Below are 16197 nucleotides of genomic sequence, written 5' to 3'. Positions count from 1 at the left end.
TCACCGTCACGCTCACTCCTTTGCTGTTGTTGTCGTTCCTCAAGATATTGAGCGTGAGCCTGTATCTGGGAGATATCCATCCCATCTTGCAAAGAGGCCGTCAAACAATCTCTAAACAAGTGGGGTCCTAAACCACTCACAAATCTGTAGACTCTGTCTCCCATGTCGGCCACCATAGTTGGAGCGTATCTGGCCAACGAATTGAACTGCATACTATACTCTCGAGCACGAATGCTTCCTTGCTTTAAATTCAAGAACCTGTCCGCTCTAGCTCGGCGGACCTCAGGCGGCAAGTAATGACGAATAAAGGCATCCACAAATTCTTGCCAAACGGGAGGTGGTGCATTCTCTCCCCTTGATTGTCACACCCTAATTCCACTAGGGTGTGATGGGCACCCGGCCCCACATCCGGAGCCGAGCGAACCCACAGACCTTTGGGACACACAAAATCTTATTAGACTTTTAAATCAAATAAAAAGAAAATACATAATAACCTCTCAAAATATTCTTTTCGATGCTTTCCAAATCAAACAGAATCTGTGATCACATAGAATTTAATACATAATACTGAATGACATATCGGCTGACAAATACGCTTTACACAACTGACATACTATACCCACGACCCTTTCTGCGAAGTCTCTAACATCAATCCAGAAAAGCATAGCATACAAAATCTGACTCGGCAGCACTCCAGGAGCAAATGGAGCTTGCCAACTCTGCTGGAACATCCTTTACAATAACTTCACATCATCTGGGTGTACCTGCGCGGCATGAAACGCAGCCCCCGAAGAAAGGGGGTCAGTACGGAATATGTACTGAGTATGTAAAGCATGAGATACAATAAATAGAATCATAATCTGAGCAGGGAGTACAGAAAATAAGTGCAATAACAGGAGTATCAAAATGCTTACTCATAAAACATAGGTAATTCAAGTCAGAACATATGCCATATCCGGCCCTATTATGGGACACGGTGGATAGAACATGGTCGCCACCCCGTCACTGGCGCCACAACACAGCATAACTCCAGAGTAGAGAATATCTCCGTAACATATCATAACATATCATAACATATCAGATGGTCATATCATATCATATCATCAAATATCATAATATGTGTACATGGCACAGCATACTCCACAACCCATGTACATGTATACCTGCCCCCTCACATCGAGGCACGGCGAACAATGCAGTGAAATACGCGCGATAACATATCCTGGCCCGGGCTCAGTGAAGGAAGCATTGAGGCATCCACGAGTAGAGTAGTGAGAAACTATATGCATCATAAAATATTTACAAAGACTCGATAGAATAGTCCGAACGATAGGCCATTTAGAAAAGAAATCAAACGATAGCCATAGTACGTACCTTTCGGATGTCACGACGGATTATGTTAAAGAAAAACTTCTGAGATCATTTGTACATATCAAAATATATCATAGGGTTCAATGGGATAGTTAAAACAACTATCGTTTAGTAGTCGGAACAATATCTAAAGGTTTCTTTTAATCATAGTACGGAAATAGGTCAAATAGAACAATACAAGAAGGTTTCGGAAATTGAGGGCCCACCTCGGGTCAAGTCGAGGTGGCGTACATAAATTACGGACGTTAGGCCTTATGGAGACGTCAACGAAAGTTTCGGGGCATTCCGGTTCTCTTTGTGAAAGTTATGAACGTTTTATGACGCAAGACCCTTTTTGGAGTAATAAGGTGTTTAAACATATTTTTCCAACAAAACCTAATTCAATTACATTGAATGAAAAAGGGTCAAAATTAAGCTCGGATTTTAAGGAGTAGAGTTATCCCCGAGGTTCGTATCATAGCCTATCATAACTAGGACATGCCAAAGAAAGAAAAAGTAGAGCTTTACATACCTTATTTGCCTTTTACGCTTGTCCAAACTCAAATCCCGTTCCCTCCAAAATCTACAATTGGTCACAATTACCAAATATTGATTATAAGCCTTTAGGAATTAAATCTTAAATCCATACTTGTCTACAGAAATTTGGGCAGCATCTCCCCTATAAATTCAACATCCCCGAGAATTTAACTCGGCCAAAATGTCAACAACAACACCCACAGCAATACCAACAACACCAACAATCAATACAAAACACATTCTAACATAAATAGTCTTCCTTTCTACATAATGCAACAACTTCTACTCCAACTTCACACTTTCAAACCAATATCAACGTTTCCATATTCATTTACTAATTCAAGATCATTCAAATACAATTCGAAAGCATTTCATATCATTCTACAAAATATACAAAAATTCCACCAAAACCATAATTCACCCGAAAACTCCCCAACTTCCCTAGAAACAATTTTTAATGCATTTCTTGCTTCCAAATTCATGAACTATCCCAACAACACACATTCTAACAACGTTATTCTCATATTTAAAGAAACGACACTAACATCATATTGGCTTATAAATTAGCCCATAATGATTTCAACATCAATTTAAGTTATCAAATTCTCATTTCCATCACAAAATTCATATCTACAACAATCAAATTACTACATAGAAATTGTCTCATCCTTCCTACACACAACACATACACACGGCCCATATGCATATACACACCACCATGCAACCTTCCATATTTTCATGAATTCTATCCATTTCTACATACTACAACATAAACAAACCCTTTATAACATATAAAAAGGATTAAATCTTACCTTTTCTTCTCAACTTCTCCACTTAGCTAGAGTTGTGATTTTGCAACAAAGAGCGATTTTCTTGTTTCAACGATTATGCCACGTTAGAGAGGACCTTTGAATTAGTAGGAATGCTAGGAGAAATAATTTTTTGGGATCAAAATTCTTGGTCTTGAATTTTTGGCCTATTGGCCGAATATGTTGCCCCCTTTAATTTCTCTTAAGTCTTCTTCCTTTTTCTTGAATATTCTTGACAAATAATGACCCTTCTCTCTCTTTTATGACTTAAATTTAATTTCCACATGGGCTTGGCCCATGCCCATGGCCGGTTGGGCCCCTTTTTTAAAAAATATTTTCAAGCCCAATTATTTCATGGCTAGTTCTTATAATTCATGGAACTATTTTCTTTTTCTAAATTTCCATTTTTTCCCTTAGCCTTCCTCAATATTTTCGCGTCAATATTTTCATGAACAACTTATATATTAAACAAGATGAAATTGTAGCCTTATCCTTAACTTGTCTTGATTACCCCACTTTATCCGAACGTGCAAAATACGGGATATAACATTGATATCATCCAATTTTTGTACCATAGCACCGCCACATCGCGGAGTCTATAAGAGGCCAACTCTACCGATTCGGTCTCAGAAGCATGCATAAGTTTCAGCGTCCTCAACATCTCATCAACAAAGCCTTGGGGGTCCTCATCCGGCTTCGACCCGAAAAATTTCGGAGGATTTAAAGTCAAGAAATCACGGGCTCTCGTACTGGCGGAACGGTCACTCGGGCCCGCATTCGGCAGTTGTGCCTGGGCGGCAACCAATTGTGTCAATAGGTGTATGGCCTCGGTCACTTGTTGACCCGAAGCAACTGGCGGAGGAATTGGGACGGAGGCTCCTCCCTGCTCCCCTACATTAGGCGAGGCCTCATTCTGTGATTCACTTTCCTCTACATTCGCCGGAGGCTCCCTTTCTGCCCGCTTCTTCGTCGTAGCTTTGTCTTTCTGGGCAGCTGTAGCTTTTCCTTTCGGCGGCATTCTGAAATCACAATGAACTTTTAGGGAAGGATAAAATCCTATGCATGGCCCTATCGCACGATCTAGTAAAAAGAAAGATGGTCATTTTCCTGAATGCCCTGTAGCCTCTTGTTTATTGATGTGACGCGCAACACACCATAAACAAGACTTTACTAGACACGGCTCGTACACACTTCCTAGGACGAACTGCTCTGATACCACTTCTGCCAAGACCCAACTAGGGGCCGCGATGGGTACCCGGAGCTAGATACCGAGCACCGCTCACTCTACTACTTATTTTACTCATTTAATGATCTTTTGCCAGTTTTACGCATGAAAGTATAGGAAACATAATTTGTATCCAAACATAAGTACTTTATATACATATGTCTCTCGGCCATCAAAATAATATATACATAATAATAGCATCTTTTGAGACCACCTGACCCACACTACGTATCTACGAGCCTCTACTGTCATAATGAATACATAGACGGAACAAGACTCCGTCGTGCCCAATATAAATATACATATATACCAAAGAGAAATCATAAGCACCTCCGAACAATGGAGAGCTCTCAACAGCTGACAGCTCCTAAGTATCTGGATCAAGCTCGCCTCCCTATCTACCTGTGGGCATGAACACAACGTCCAAAGAAGGGACGTCAGTACGAATATTGTACCAAGTATGAGAGGCATGAACAATGAAGAAAGGCATCAATAACATAATGAGAGCATCAATATAAAGCATATGGACCTGATCGATAATCATAATGGAATAATGCATGTTGTCTTACTTATACTTATCGTCGTAACATGTATGCATCATATGCAAGCTGCCCGCCCGTGTTGGAACGGTGTGATAATCAATAATATAAGCCCGCGTCCTGGCCTCTCGCGTCCGGGGTACCATCTCATGCCGCCCACTAGTGGTGTCTACCCACGCCATAAGGTCGTGGTGTATCCGTATCGCCGCCCGCCGAAGCGGTGTCTGCCCGGCCAACTAGGCCCGGTATGCAATGCTCATGCCATGCTTATCATAAAATAATCATAATAATGTACTCATTGTAAAATACTTATCTTATCATAGCACATGCGTAAGGTTTGAGAACAACTTTACTCTATCGGGGTGACGTAAGGTCGTGACCCCCCGATTACTTTATGGAGCAATTACGGACATTCTGCCTCACCTTGAAAGGACTAGTACATAAGGTGAGTGATGCAAGAAAAATAACAAAAATAGAAAGAAGACACAATTTGAATAACAATTGGACAATAACTAGAAGAACTAGTCCTAGTTACCTCCCAAAGGGATCAAAAGGCACCTATCCTATTCGAACAATCCTCAAGAGAATAGCCATCTCTTGCAAACTGTTAGATCAAACGGGGGTTGTACAATTTGGAGTCCACCAAATTAACACTAGTCATTCAAGACTAAAGGGTTTCAATAATATTCAATATTCAAAGATAGGTTTCCCCAAATCAATTACAAGCACCTTTAAATAAGGTTCTTAAAATATACTAGTCAAAAGAAATAAATAGAAGTGTAGTCTTCTAGGTGCATAGAAGACTATAAAATGCATACTCCTAGAAGCCTAGAAAGCCACTACACATATTGAAAGTCAAAATAGCCTTTAATAAGCCTAGAAAACATAAAAAGGGAAGCTTCCTTCGTTCACATTAGTCCAGCCCCTCATGTTCACACTAGAGCTTCTAGAAGTCCTAATTTGGGCTGCTAGACTTGTTCTTTCAGATCTTGGGCTTCAATCCACATCCTTTCGGACTTCAATTTGGGTCTCCTCGGCTTGAACACTTTAGTCGTCACCATGGTAATTTGGATTGCATCATCCTCCCTTTCTTGGAAGAATTTCGTCCTCGAAATTACAACATTAATATCAACCTCGACCGCAGCAACCGCAGCATCAACCTCAACCACATCATTATGGCACAGTTGGATCATCATCATGGCTATACGGATTACATCATTCTCCCCCTCTTGAAAAGGATTTGTCCTCAAATTCGATCCCTGCAAAACATGGACGAGAATGACTATGTGTAGCTTCCAAGTCTCAATCGGGTAAGAGTTAAGTAGCAACATGAGTGAATAATCATGATATAAAACAAGAGTGCTACAAAACTGCCCAAAGATAATAGAGATTACCGTCATGGATTTGGAAAGCCCAAGAAGAAGCATGAGCCAAGAAAACCTACCATCTTCATGGAGTTTGCAAGTCGTGGTTGCATACTACAATGATGTCCAGGGAGGATCTTTCCAATGGCTTTCCACCTGATTCACCTTAAAATACACTAAATTCGCTCCAAGGCTAAGTACAAAACAAGTAGAATAACTCAACTCCCAATACCGAAGTAATGTACTAGCCCACCCCAAAGTCATCAATTCCAACAAGTTATAAACCTTATGATCAATTCCAGGGTCAAAAACAAAAATGGTCAACACATCAAGGTTAGCATATGTCTCAAGCATATCAACTAGTAACTCGAATAGTAACAGCAAACAAGAGTGACAATGATGTATCCAATTACTACAAAAGTACTCTAGAGAAGCATGAATCATGAGGTAAAAATATGTGCCATCATTGATCTTAGAAACATCAAAGGGATCAAACCATGTGTAATTGTCACGACCCGACTAGGGGCCGTGACGGGTACCCGATACTTGTACCGAGCACTCTTTGTCTATCATATTACCTTTACCTCTTAGCAAGTCGTGTAAGCAGAGCCATATTTTTTTTGAACATTAACATTAGCAGCGTCATTCTGAACATAGGCTAATAAACTTCATAAGCACTTTATACAACAACATTAACATGCCAAAACACCATATATCTAACTATACTTGACTGACTGTACATATCTGCCTACGAGCCTCTAGACATAGTACACTTATACATAGAAAGGGCCGAGTACTATCGTGCCCGAGATTATATATACACAAAATAGTACCACTGAAATAAGGCTCCGGAACGACTGGAGCGCTGTAGAGTACTGCTGGCAGAGCTCCTAAGGATCAAGTCCACCTGTCTGCTGACCTGCGCGGCATGGAACGCAGCGTCCACAAGAAGGGACGTCAGTACGAATAGTGTACCGAGTATATAAGGCATAGAAAATAATACAAGCAGTAACATAGAGTACGATTAATAATATCATGGAGTCACAGGGCATATAACGAGGCGAGAAAGTAACCTGTGCATAGGAAGGCCCCTTTTTAGGCCGGCTGCCATGTAGGCTTGTCCTTTCGTCTTTGAAACGTTTCTTTTCATAAGCATAGGAATTAACATTTATATATATTACTTATTCTCGTGTACAGAAAACAGTACATTTCAGTAACGGTACCTTTTGCTCACATTTACAGACGCCGAATACATCGGCTCTCCCAAACCCCCTCCCCAACGGTGTCCCAACACATTACATCATATATAGGTAGCATACATTATATATATATATATATATATACAGACGCCGCGTACAGCTCTCCCATATCCCGCGTCCGGGCATCCCGCGTCCAGGATGGAATCCAGCTGAATCAGGTGGTGATATAACAGTGACCCTTCCCTTTTCCCCATACACATATACATATACATTTGCTTATTTTTTATACATATACACGTCTCATATACAATTACTTATCTTATTTATATATACATATCCATACACATATACTTGTTTTATATACATATATCGTATAAGCACACAAGAGCCAAGGAAAATCATGTATCCATCGGAGTGACGTAAGGTCGGTGACCTCCGATTACGTTATGGAATGCTAGTTATAGCTTTGTCTCACCTTGAAGGAACAAGTATTTTAAGGCGAGACTATCAACGGAGAATAGTATTACAGTAACCGTAGAATGAAATCGTGGGCATGATAGATGACCGTCATAGGCTTTGGAGTCAGAGAAAATAAAGATATAGCTAGGAAATATAAATACGATTCAAAAATTAGTGTATCACTTTCATGTTTACATAAGATACTTAGCTTAGTCATCTTAGTCATAGAGTCGTTCCGGTCGTACTTATCAAAGGTACAGTCTCTTGTCTAACATTATAATTATCATTATCCTCATAGAAACATTCTCGTTAGAGTAGTCACAGTACTTATCATTCGGTAACGAGATTGGGATCAAAAGTCCCCTTTGGATTTACTTCAAGTAAGTCAACCACGACTATAGGAAAATCCGAGAGTAACGGGCCCACCTCGGGCCGGATGAGGTAGCGTATACTATTTACGTATGTTACGTGTCATAGCGTTACTTGTGAGGGTCTTAGGGTAATCGGGTCCCATTTATACAAGTTCTAAGGGTGTAGGAGGTTTCTCCCACAATTGGCACACTTTCTAGTTCAATTCTATTGAACAAAAAGTGGAAAACTTTAGGTGCGGATTCCGGGGAATAGGGTTGTCCCCGAGGCTCGTAACCGACTTATTACATCTAGGACATGCCATAGAAAGAAGGGTGAAGCCTTACATACCTCTTCCGCTCCTTTTTGCTATTCCAATTCACGTCGCAATCTCGTCAAAATCTGCAATTTGGTCATAGTTACCAAAACTCTTATTAGGATACTTAGAGTTAGAATCTTAAGGAACACTTGGCTACCGAAATTTCGGCAGCATTTCCTCTGTAAATACACCATCCTCAACATTTACCTAGCAAGTTTTCAATCAACAAAAACCCGGGAATTCAAACCCGGCCAAACCATCAATATAAATTCAACAATCACACTAGCAATTCACACGTTCAATTCAAGGTACATTCCGACACCTCAATTAGCATTCTACTTTCTTCAAGACTTTCCAAACTCCAATAGAACAACAACAATCTTATAATACATGTGTTCCAACAACATCATAGCAATGTCATTACATGTCTTCCATACAAGAACATTATTTTCAATTTACACAATGTTCAAACAACCCACTTTATACACACTTCCGCCCGAATTTCACAATACCATCAAAGACAACCACACATTACTTTCTTCCACATTTATGAACTTCACTATCATTCTACACATTCACAACATCATTCATGCAATTATAAGAATTTAAGCTAATGTCAAATTAACTTCTTCGACGCTTCCACAACGATTACAACTTCGTTTTCATTATGGGATGCATAACAACAACAATCAAAACACTACATAAAAATCAATCCGATTGTCCTACATAACATCACCACATTCGGCCACCATTATCAACAACACAACAACCAAAATACTAACTACCAATTGCTCACCATTTCTTCATGCTTCAACACATATACATGACTATACATACAATATACACCACACGGCTACAACACAACATCAATATTTTCCTTGAACTTCATCCACTTTCTCATACTATATCATATACAAACATCAAAAACATATAAAGAAAGATCAAAACTCACCTTTCTTCTTCAACTTCTCACTTGACTACAACTTGGCATCTTGTATGATTTTGAATCTTTCTTGCTCCAACAACAACTCCACCTTGTTAAGCACCCTTTACTTGGTAGAAAATAATTTTTGAAGAATTTTTACCAATTTTTCTCATGGACTTTCTCTATGGCCGAAATGGCCTTAAGCTTTTTTCTCTTCTTTCTCTTGTTCTTCTTTTCTTGAAACCTCTAGAACTTATTGTGATAAGGATGACTTAGTCATCCTTTTATTGACCAAATTTTATTTAATATGGGCTTGGGCCATAACCATGGCCGGTTGGGCCTCACAAATTTGGGCCTTATTATTTGTTTTTTATTTTTTTGGGCCAACTCGGTTTGGTCCCGTTTTGGGCCTAGCCCACTGACCTTTCGACCTTAAAACATCCATATCTCCTTGTACCGACGTCACCTGGGGACCCACGACCTATGGTTGGAAATCTAATTCAATTATCTACAACTTCTATTTCTTGGTACTTTTCCAAATTCCAAACTTATAATACCTTTTTTGCCCCTTGAAGTCAGATCACCCGAAAATGTTTTCTTAAAAATATTCGTTTGGAGGACTTCCACTTTGATTTGGCCCAAGGGTCCTTCTTGAGTTGTGTTTAACTTCTCATATGTGATTCATATGAATTTTCAGATGTCCCAAAAAAAATCTCAATGTGTGGGCCCCACCTCAGCAAATAATCTGACATTCAAAAATACGGGATATAACAGTAATGACAAGATTTCTCATACTTCTCTCGTCTTTTCCTTTGACAAGAACTCACACAAAAATCAAATAAGCAATCAAACTTATCAAAAGGAAGAATTTTACCTCTAAGATCATGACTACAATCCCAAGGTTCAAATGCATAACTTCCACATTTCAAGCTAAGGAATTTGGTATAGCCTATCTCAAGTGAGTTATCCATGTAAGGATCACAATAAGTAAAGTAATAGACACTAGAACTAGCATCCACCATTTTACTTTCCTTTTCCGCTTCAAGAATCACACCTAGAGATTTCAACTCAAATTCTGCTCCTAGTGAGAACTCATCCTCACATTCTTCTTCACTATTAAAGAATTCTGCACTACTTTCCCAATCCTCTTTAAGATCACTTCCTACACGTCTAGCACACTCAAAGTCACACTTTAAGTCCTCCACATCACAAAAGCTCCTAAAACAATCATGACCCTCATCATATGCAAACAAATAGTAAAGAAAAGTGCTACTTAAGGTCACTTCACCATCAGTAAGTTCACTTTCACAATCATGAATACTATTAAGCACAAGATCACGATTTGGACCACACAAAGAAGATTTATTACTTAAGCAACTTTCCACACTTTCCTTTCCAAGACAATGTCCTCTATTAAGTGAACTATCCAACAAGGAGTTAATTCCATCACAAGAAAGAGTATTAAGAAACTCAAACTCATCATTAAACAAACAAGCATCTCCAAGTAAAAATAGTTTCACAAGAAAGGTCTCATCCAAGTTCACATGTTCAAACTCATCATTCAAGTCAATTTCATTATCATGCGCAGATTCAACATCATAAAGACTTAAAGATGAATTGCTTTCTTCCTTATAAAACATGAGTGGTGTGCCTAATCCCAAACAATCACATTTATGGCCAACAATTCCATCATATCCAGAATAATCATCAACTAATAATGGAATATTGCTCACACACACACAAGGTTCAAGATTGCTTTCTAAAGACAAGACGCTAAAATCAATCAACTTGTTTTCACTCCTTTCACCCACAGAAGTTGTGTCTTTTGCATTAAGACTCTCATCACAAGTGTCAACACTAGTTTTCATCACATTAAATGCACAAGTAGTTTCAGTTTCAGGATCACAACCAAGAACAACTAGTGTATCTCCACAAGATTCATTCAACTTATCATCACAAGACAAAGAAGATTTTAAGCCCACACAAGATAATTCCTTACTCATACTCACACAATCAGCATGCTCAACATTAGCATCTAAAGTAGTGACTTTAGTCAACTTACCTTCAAGCTCACAAGAATGGTTCTCTTTACCTTCAAGTTCCTCTTTTCGGCAAATCAGCTCTTCCGAAGTCATTGCATCCTCTTCATGAGTTTCCATTGTCGGAGGCTCACTTTCCAGCTTGTTTTCACCGGTACCTACAAAAGAGTTCAAGCAACTAGAGGAAAAAGAAAGATTGTGAGTGTCAGAGTGAAGAACTTCATCTCCCTCATTATTTTTCTTTTCTCTCATGTTCTTTTCAATTCCATTCTCTTGTTTCTTTTGTGGCAGCCCACTCATTCCAGTCAACCCGGATTTCCCATTTTGCATGGAATTACATTCCCCTATAGGCATAGAAGAGACATATACACTATTGGGATTTTCTTTCGGAAGTGGGAATGGAAAGAGAAGCCATCCTTCCTCGTCCATGACATACCTTATCCAATCTTGTACATTTGGAACGTTGTGTTTTTGAAACCAGGGCTGTCCAAAGCATAAGTGACTTATTTTTAGGGGAAACACATCACATCGGACCGTTTCAACATAATCTCCATGAGATATTACCACCTTGACCATCCACTCAACTTGATACCCATTATAGTCATATGGATATCTCTTTTTAACCCATGTCAAATTCAACCAATCAGCCGCATAAGGAGAGATGAATGTGGAGTCACACAAATTGTCAAGCTCTAGATCAAAGCCATTATACCCACAAACATTCACCTTCAATTTTTGAAACCTTGGCTTAGGCAATCTCTCTCATTTTCTTGGAAATAGTGGTCCTCTCCTTTGTGTAAGCCATCTAGTTCTTACTTCCGATTGAACGGGTTTAGTCCTCATTGCACCTTGGTCCATCATACCTGCATCACAAAGCTCAAAGAAAAGGTTATGAGTTAAAAATCACCTTACTCACTCCCTTACTTTATTTGGGTGGCCCTCGGTTCACTCAATGATACAATAGGTTTGGTTCACTCCGTCTTGTTACTGGCTTCCTCGGAATTGACCAACTCCTATTCAATCTCCAAAATTATACAAAAGATGCTACCTCTTCGGGATTAGAGTGAGATTATGGACTCTATAGTCGGACGACTCTTTTAATTGTGGCGCACTTGAGTCAAACAATTCACGACGAGTTAAAAAGAGAAAAGCTTGAAAGAATTAGCACGGAAAAAGTTATAGCTCAAGAACTAGTAAACTTTGAGTAGGTAATTACTCAATGGATACTAGCTAGAAGTTATGTCACAAAGAAAGGATTAAGAAGCTTCCCAACCCCCCTTTAAAATGTGCAAGGCAGCCCCTTAAGTCTTGCTAATTAATATCCTTTGACCAACTTGTCTTGGAATTTAATTACTACAAGTTTCAATGTAGCTTCTCGTCTTCCCAAAAGATGACTAGGGACTTGCAAACTTGACTTCTCATTTTCCCAAGAGGTGATTAGGAACTTGGACACTCTTTTCTCAAGGTGACTGTTAGTCTTCCCAAGAATTGACTTGGGAACTTGTGTCAATTAATGGTTTGACTATTTGTTTGCCTCTACTCCCTTTCACACACCCCAAACTGATTTTTTTTACTTCTCCTAATGAGTGCAACCCCCTTCTCCACGTTTTGGAGGGGTTCAATGCACCAACTCCTTGGGAATTAACTCTTGACTAGTCCCTTTGACTTCCCAAATAGCTTTCACACTCCCTAACACCTTGAAAGCTTAACTTATCACCAAAATTAGATCAAACAAAGTTAGTAAATCTGAAATTATCAAGAACACACATGAACATTCACAAAATATTTATGAACACTCAAGAACACAAGTATTCAAAACACTTCAAATGATATACCAAAATGACCATCTTGATGCCTAATTTCCAAATATCACCATGGATCACCCAAGATACCTAAACTAATGGCACGATTGGAGACTTTAAAATAATAGTTCATGAACTTTTTCTTGAACATATGAACATCCAAGAACACATGTCTTCAAACACAAAACAAAATCAGATTCACCAACAGATCAAGAACACCCAAATACTCCAAGTAACACGAATTTCATCCAAAACAACAACTATCAAGAAGTTTAACCCTAAGAATACTAAGAAATTCGTCCAAAAGAGATTTTTTTTTTTTTTTGGTTAAATAAAGTTTGATACAAAACAAGGACTAGATTTGTAGGGACAAATCTATGACTGGCTCTGATACCAAATGATGCAAGAAAAATAACAAAGATAGAAAGAAGACACAATTTGAATAACAAATGGACAATAACTAGAAGAACTAGTCCTAGTTACCTCCCAAAAGGATCAAAAGGCACCTATTCTATTCGAACAATCCTCAAGAGAATAGCCATCTCTTGCAAACTGTTAGATCAAACGGGGGTTGTACAATTTGGAGTCCACCAAATTAACACTAGTCATTCAAGACTAAAGGGTTTCAATAATATTCAATATTCAAAGATAGGTTTCCCCAAATCAATTACAAGCACCTTTAAATAAGGTTCTTAAAATATACTAGTCAAAAGAAATAAATAGAAGTGTAGTCTTCTAGGTGCATAGAAGACTATAAAATGCATACTCCTACAAGCCTAGAAAGCCACTACACATATTGAAAGTCAAAATAGCCTTTAATAAGCCTAGAAAACATAAAAAGGGAAGCTTCCTTCGTTCACATTAGTCCAGCCCCTCATGTTCACACTAGAGCTTCTAGAAGTCCTAATTTGGGCTGCTAGACTTGTTCTTTCAGATCTTGGGCTTCAATCCACATCCTTTCGGACTTCAATTTGGGTCTCCTCGGCTTGAACACTTTAGTCGTCACCATGGTAATTTGGATTGCATCATCCTCCCTTTCTTGGAAGAATTTCGTCCTCGAAATTACAACATTAATATCAACCTCGACTGCAGCAACCGCAGCATCAACCTCAACCACATCATTATGGCACAGTTGGATCATCATCATGGCTATACGGATTACATCAGTGAGTGTAGGCAAGGACTAACATCATCATCATCCTAGCATCATCATATCGTATAACTTATCTCATATAGGCATTTAACTTTTTGGAATGTAGGAGCTCATGGAAAGATGGTAATTCGGACTATAAGATTCATGCCATTGGAAAGAAAGGACTAGCCTCACATACCTTGCCGTTTAGCTAAGTTGTTGTCCACTTATTCTCCTTCGATACCACGTCGTCACCTTCATGAGAGAATTCGTATTACATTAGTTAATTAACTACAAGAACGGATCGCTAGTTCTAGGAAAATTTGGGCAGTACTTCCTTCGTTTATACTACTTTTCCCATGTTCTATATCTACCCCCAACATTCACAATGCTATTCGCAATATCGCAGTCAAAATCATCATTTATGCACCATTAGCAAAATCCACCATTTTCCTCCAATTTTCCCATATTTCTCCCTATAGCTCACCTTAGTGCTTTCGTGCATTTACTACTTGTTTCACGTTATAAACATCATTTATATCGTATTTGTACTCACAACACTTCAACATTCATGATTCGATTCCACTATCATTCATTTATGTCACTATTCACTCAATAATGACTCATTCCTATGTTCTTTTACATTTTAAGTATCTAAGCCTTCCAATACCTTGAATCACGTGGTATAGTCATGAAACATACCTTAAATGATGATTGAACAGGCCTTGAGTTGAAATACTTCACTTAGCCAAAACCCTAGTTCCACCTTTTTAAGGATTTCTTGACTTAGATGATCCTTTGATGTGTTCTTACACTTGTTTTCATGAATTTAGTGGTGTTGATCTTGATGTTCCCTTTGATTCTCTTGAATTCTTATGGAGGAAATATTTGGAGAGTTCTAGAGCATTCTTGAGTTGTATGGAAGAAAAATGAAATGAAATGAAGCCTAAGTTCCTTTTAATAATCACAAAACTTATCTTTAATGAAAAATTGTCGGGATGAACAGTGGTCGTAAACCACAGTTTACGGACCGTATTGTGGTTTACGGTCCGTCCTCCATGATCATTTTTAATCATCCCAGAAACAGAAAGTTTGGCTGAGGGACATGGCAGTTTACGACCGAGGTTTACGGGTCCTCCAAGTCGTGTTTAGCCATTTCATCACTTGGCAGAAACTTTGAGATTTTAGAAGGCTAGAGGACGATTGCACTATACGGTTCGTAAATCACTTTATGGGCCGTATAGTGCCCTTTACGACCACTGAGCTGAAAATTTTCCGCAACCTTCTTATTCCCAAAAATTCATAATTAGTCATTCCCGACTTAGTAAAACATCATACACTTAAGCCCTTCATTGTTCTACTCATCACACAAGTACGGAAAAATTTCCGAGGTGTAACACATGCACAAGGGCTCAGAGTTTGCGAGGACCTGTGCGTGCTCGGGCAAGGGAGAGAGGCAGGCGCTGGATCGCGTTCAAGCCAGAGGCCGATCGCGTGAGGCTTTGCCCGTGTTCATGAAGAGCAACCCCTGGGCAGAATATAATATTTTTAAAATCGGGATTTGACATTTCATAACTTGACTTCTAGACCTCGAATTTTGGCGATTTTGGAGGCACTCTTCTCGATTCAACATGGGGTTAAGCATCTAACCTTAGTTTTGACATTAACCCATAATTTCTTACGTTCAATGGTAAAAAACCGAAAACTCTTCATTAACGTGTAAACAAATATTTTCTAATTTGTTCTTTCTTTTTGGCTTATCAAAATTTTATTGATTTCTTTTTCTTCTTCTTCTTCTTCTTCTTCGACTCTCAATGATTTTTTCATAACAGTAAATTCAGTTGAAAACTCATATTTTTAAAATAACATTGAAACAAATTTTAATCAATAACAGCAATCCTAAATGCAAATTAGAATATAATTTACTCAATAATAATAAACCCTATCGAAAAGTTTGAATAATAAAACATACTTAAAATAATTTTTTTGTGCATTATGGGTAATGTCTTTTAACCAAGTCTACCAGAAGAAAGAAAAGTAAAAATATTAATTTTAAAAACTGAATGTAAAATGCCACATAGATGCTCTTCTTTTAAAACCTATTTCTTACTATCACACACTACATAAAGACTAAGATCACTTTACATGCC

This window comes from Lycium barbarum, chromosome 9 (assembly GCF_019175385.1).
Source record: "Lycium barbarum isolate Lr01 chromosome 9, ASM1917538v2, whole genome shotgun sequence".
NCBI lineage: Eukaryota > Viridiplantae > Streptophyta > Magnoliopsida > Solanales > Solanaceae > Lycium > Lycium barbarum.
This window is presented reverse-complemented; position numbering follows the sequence as displayed.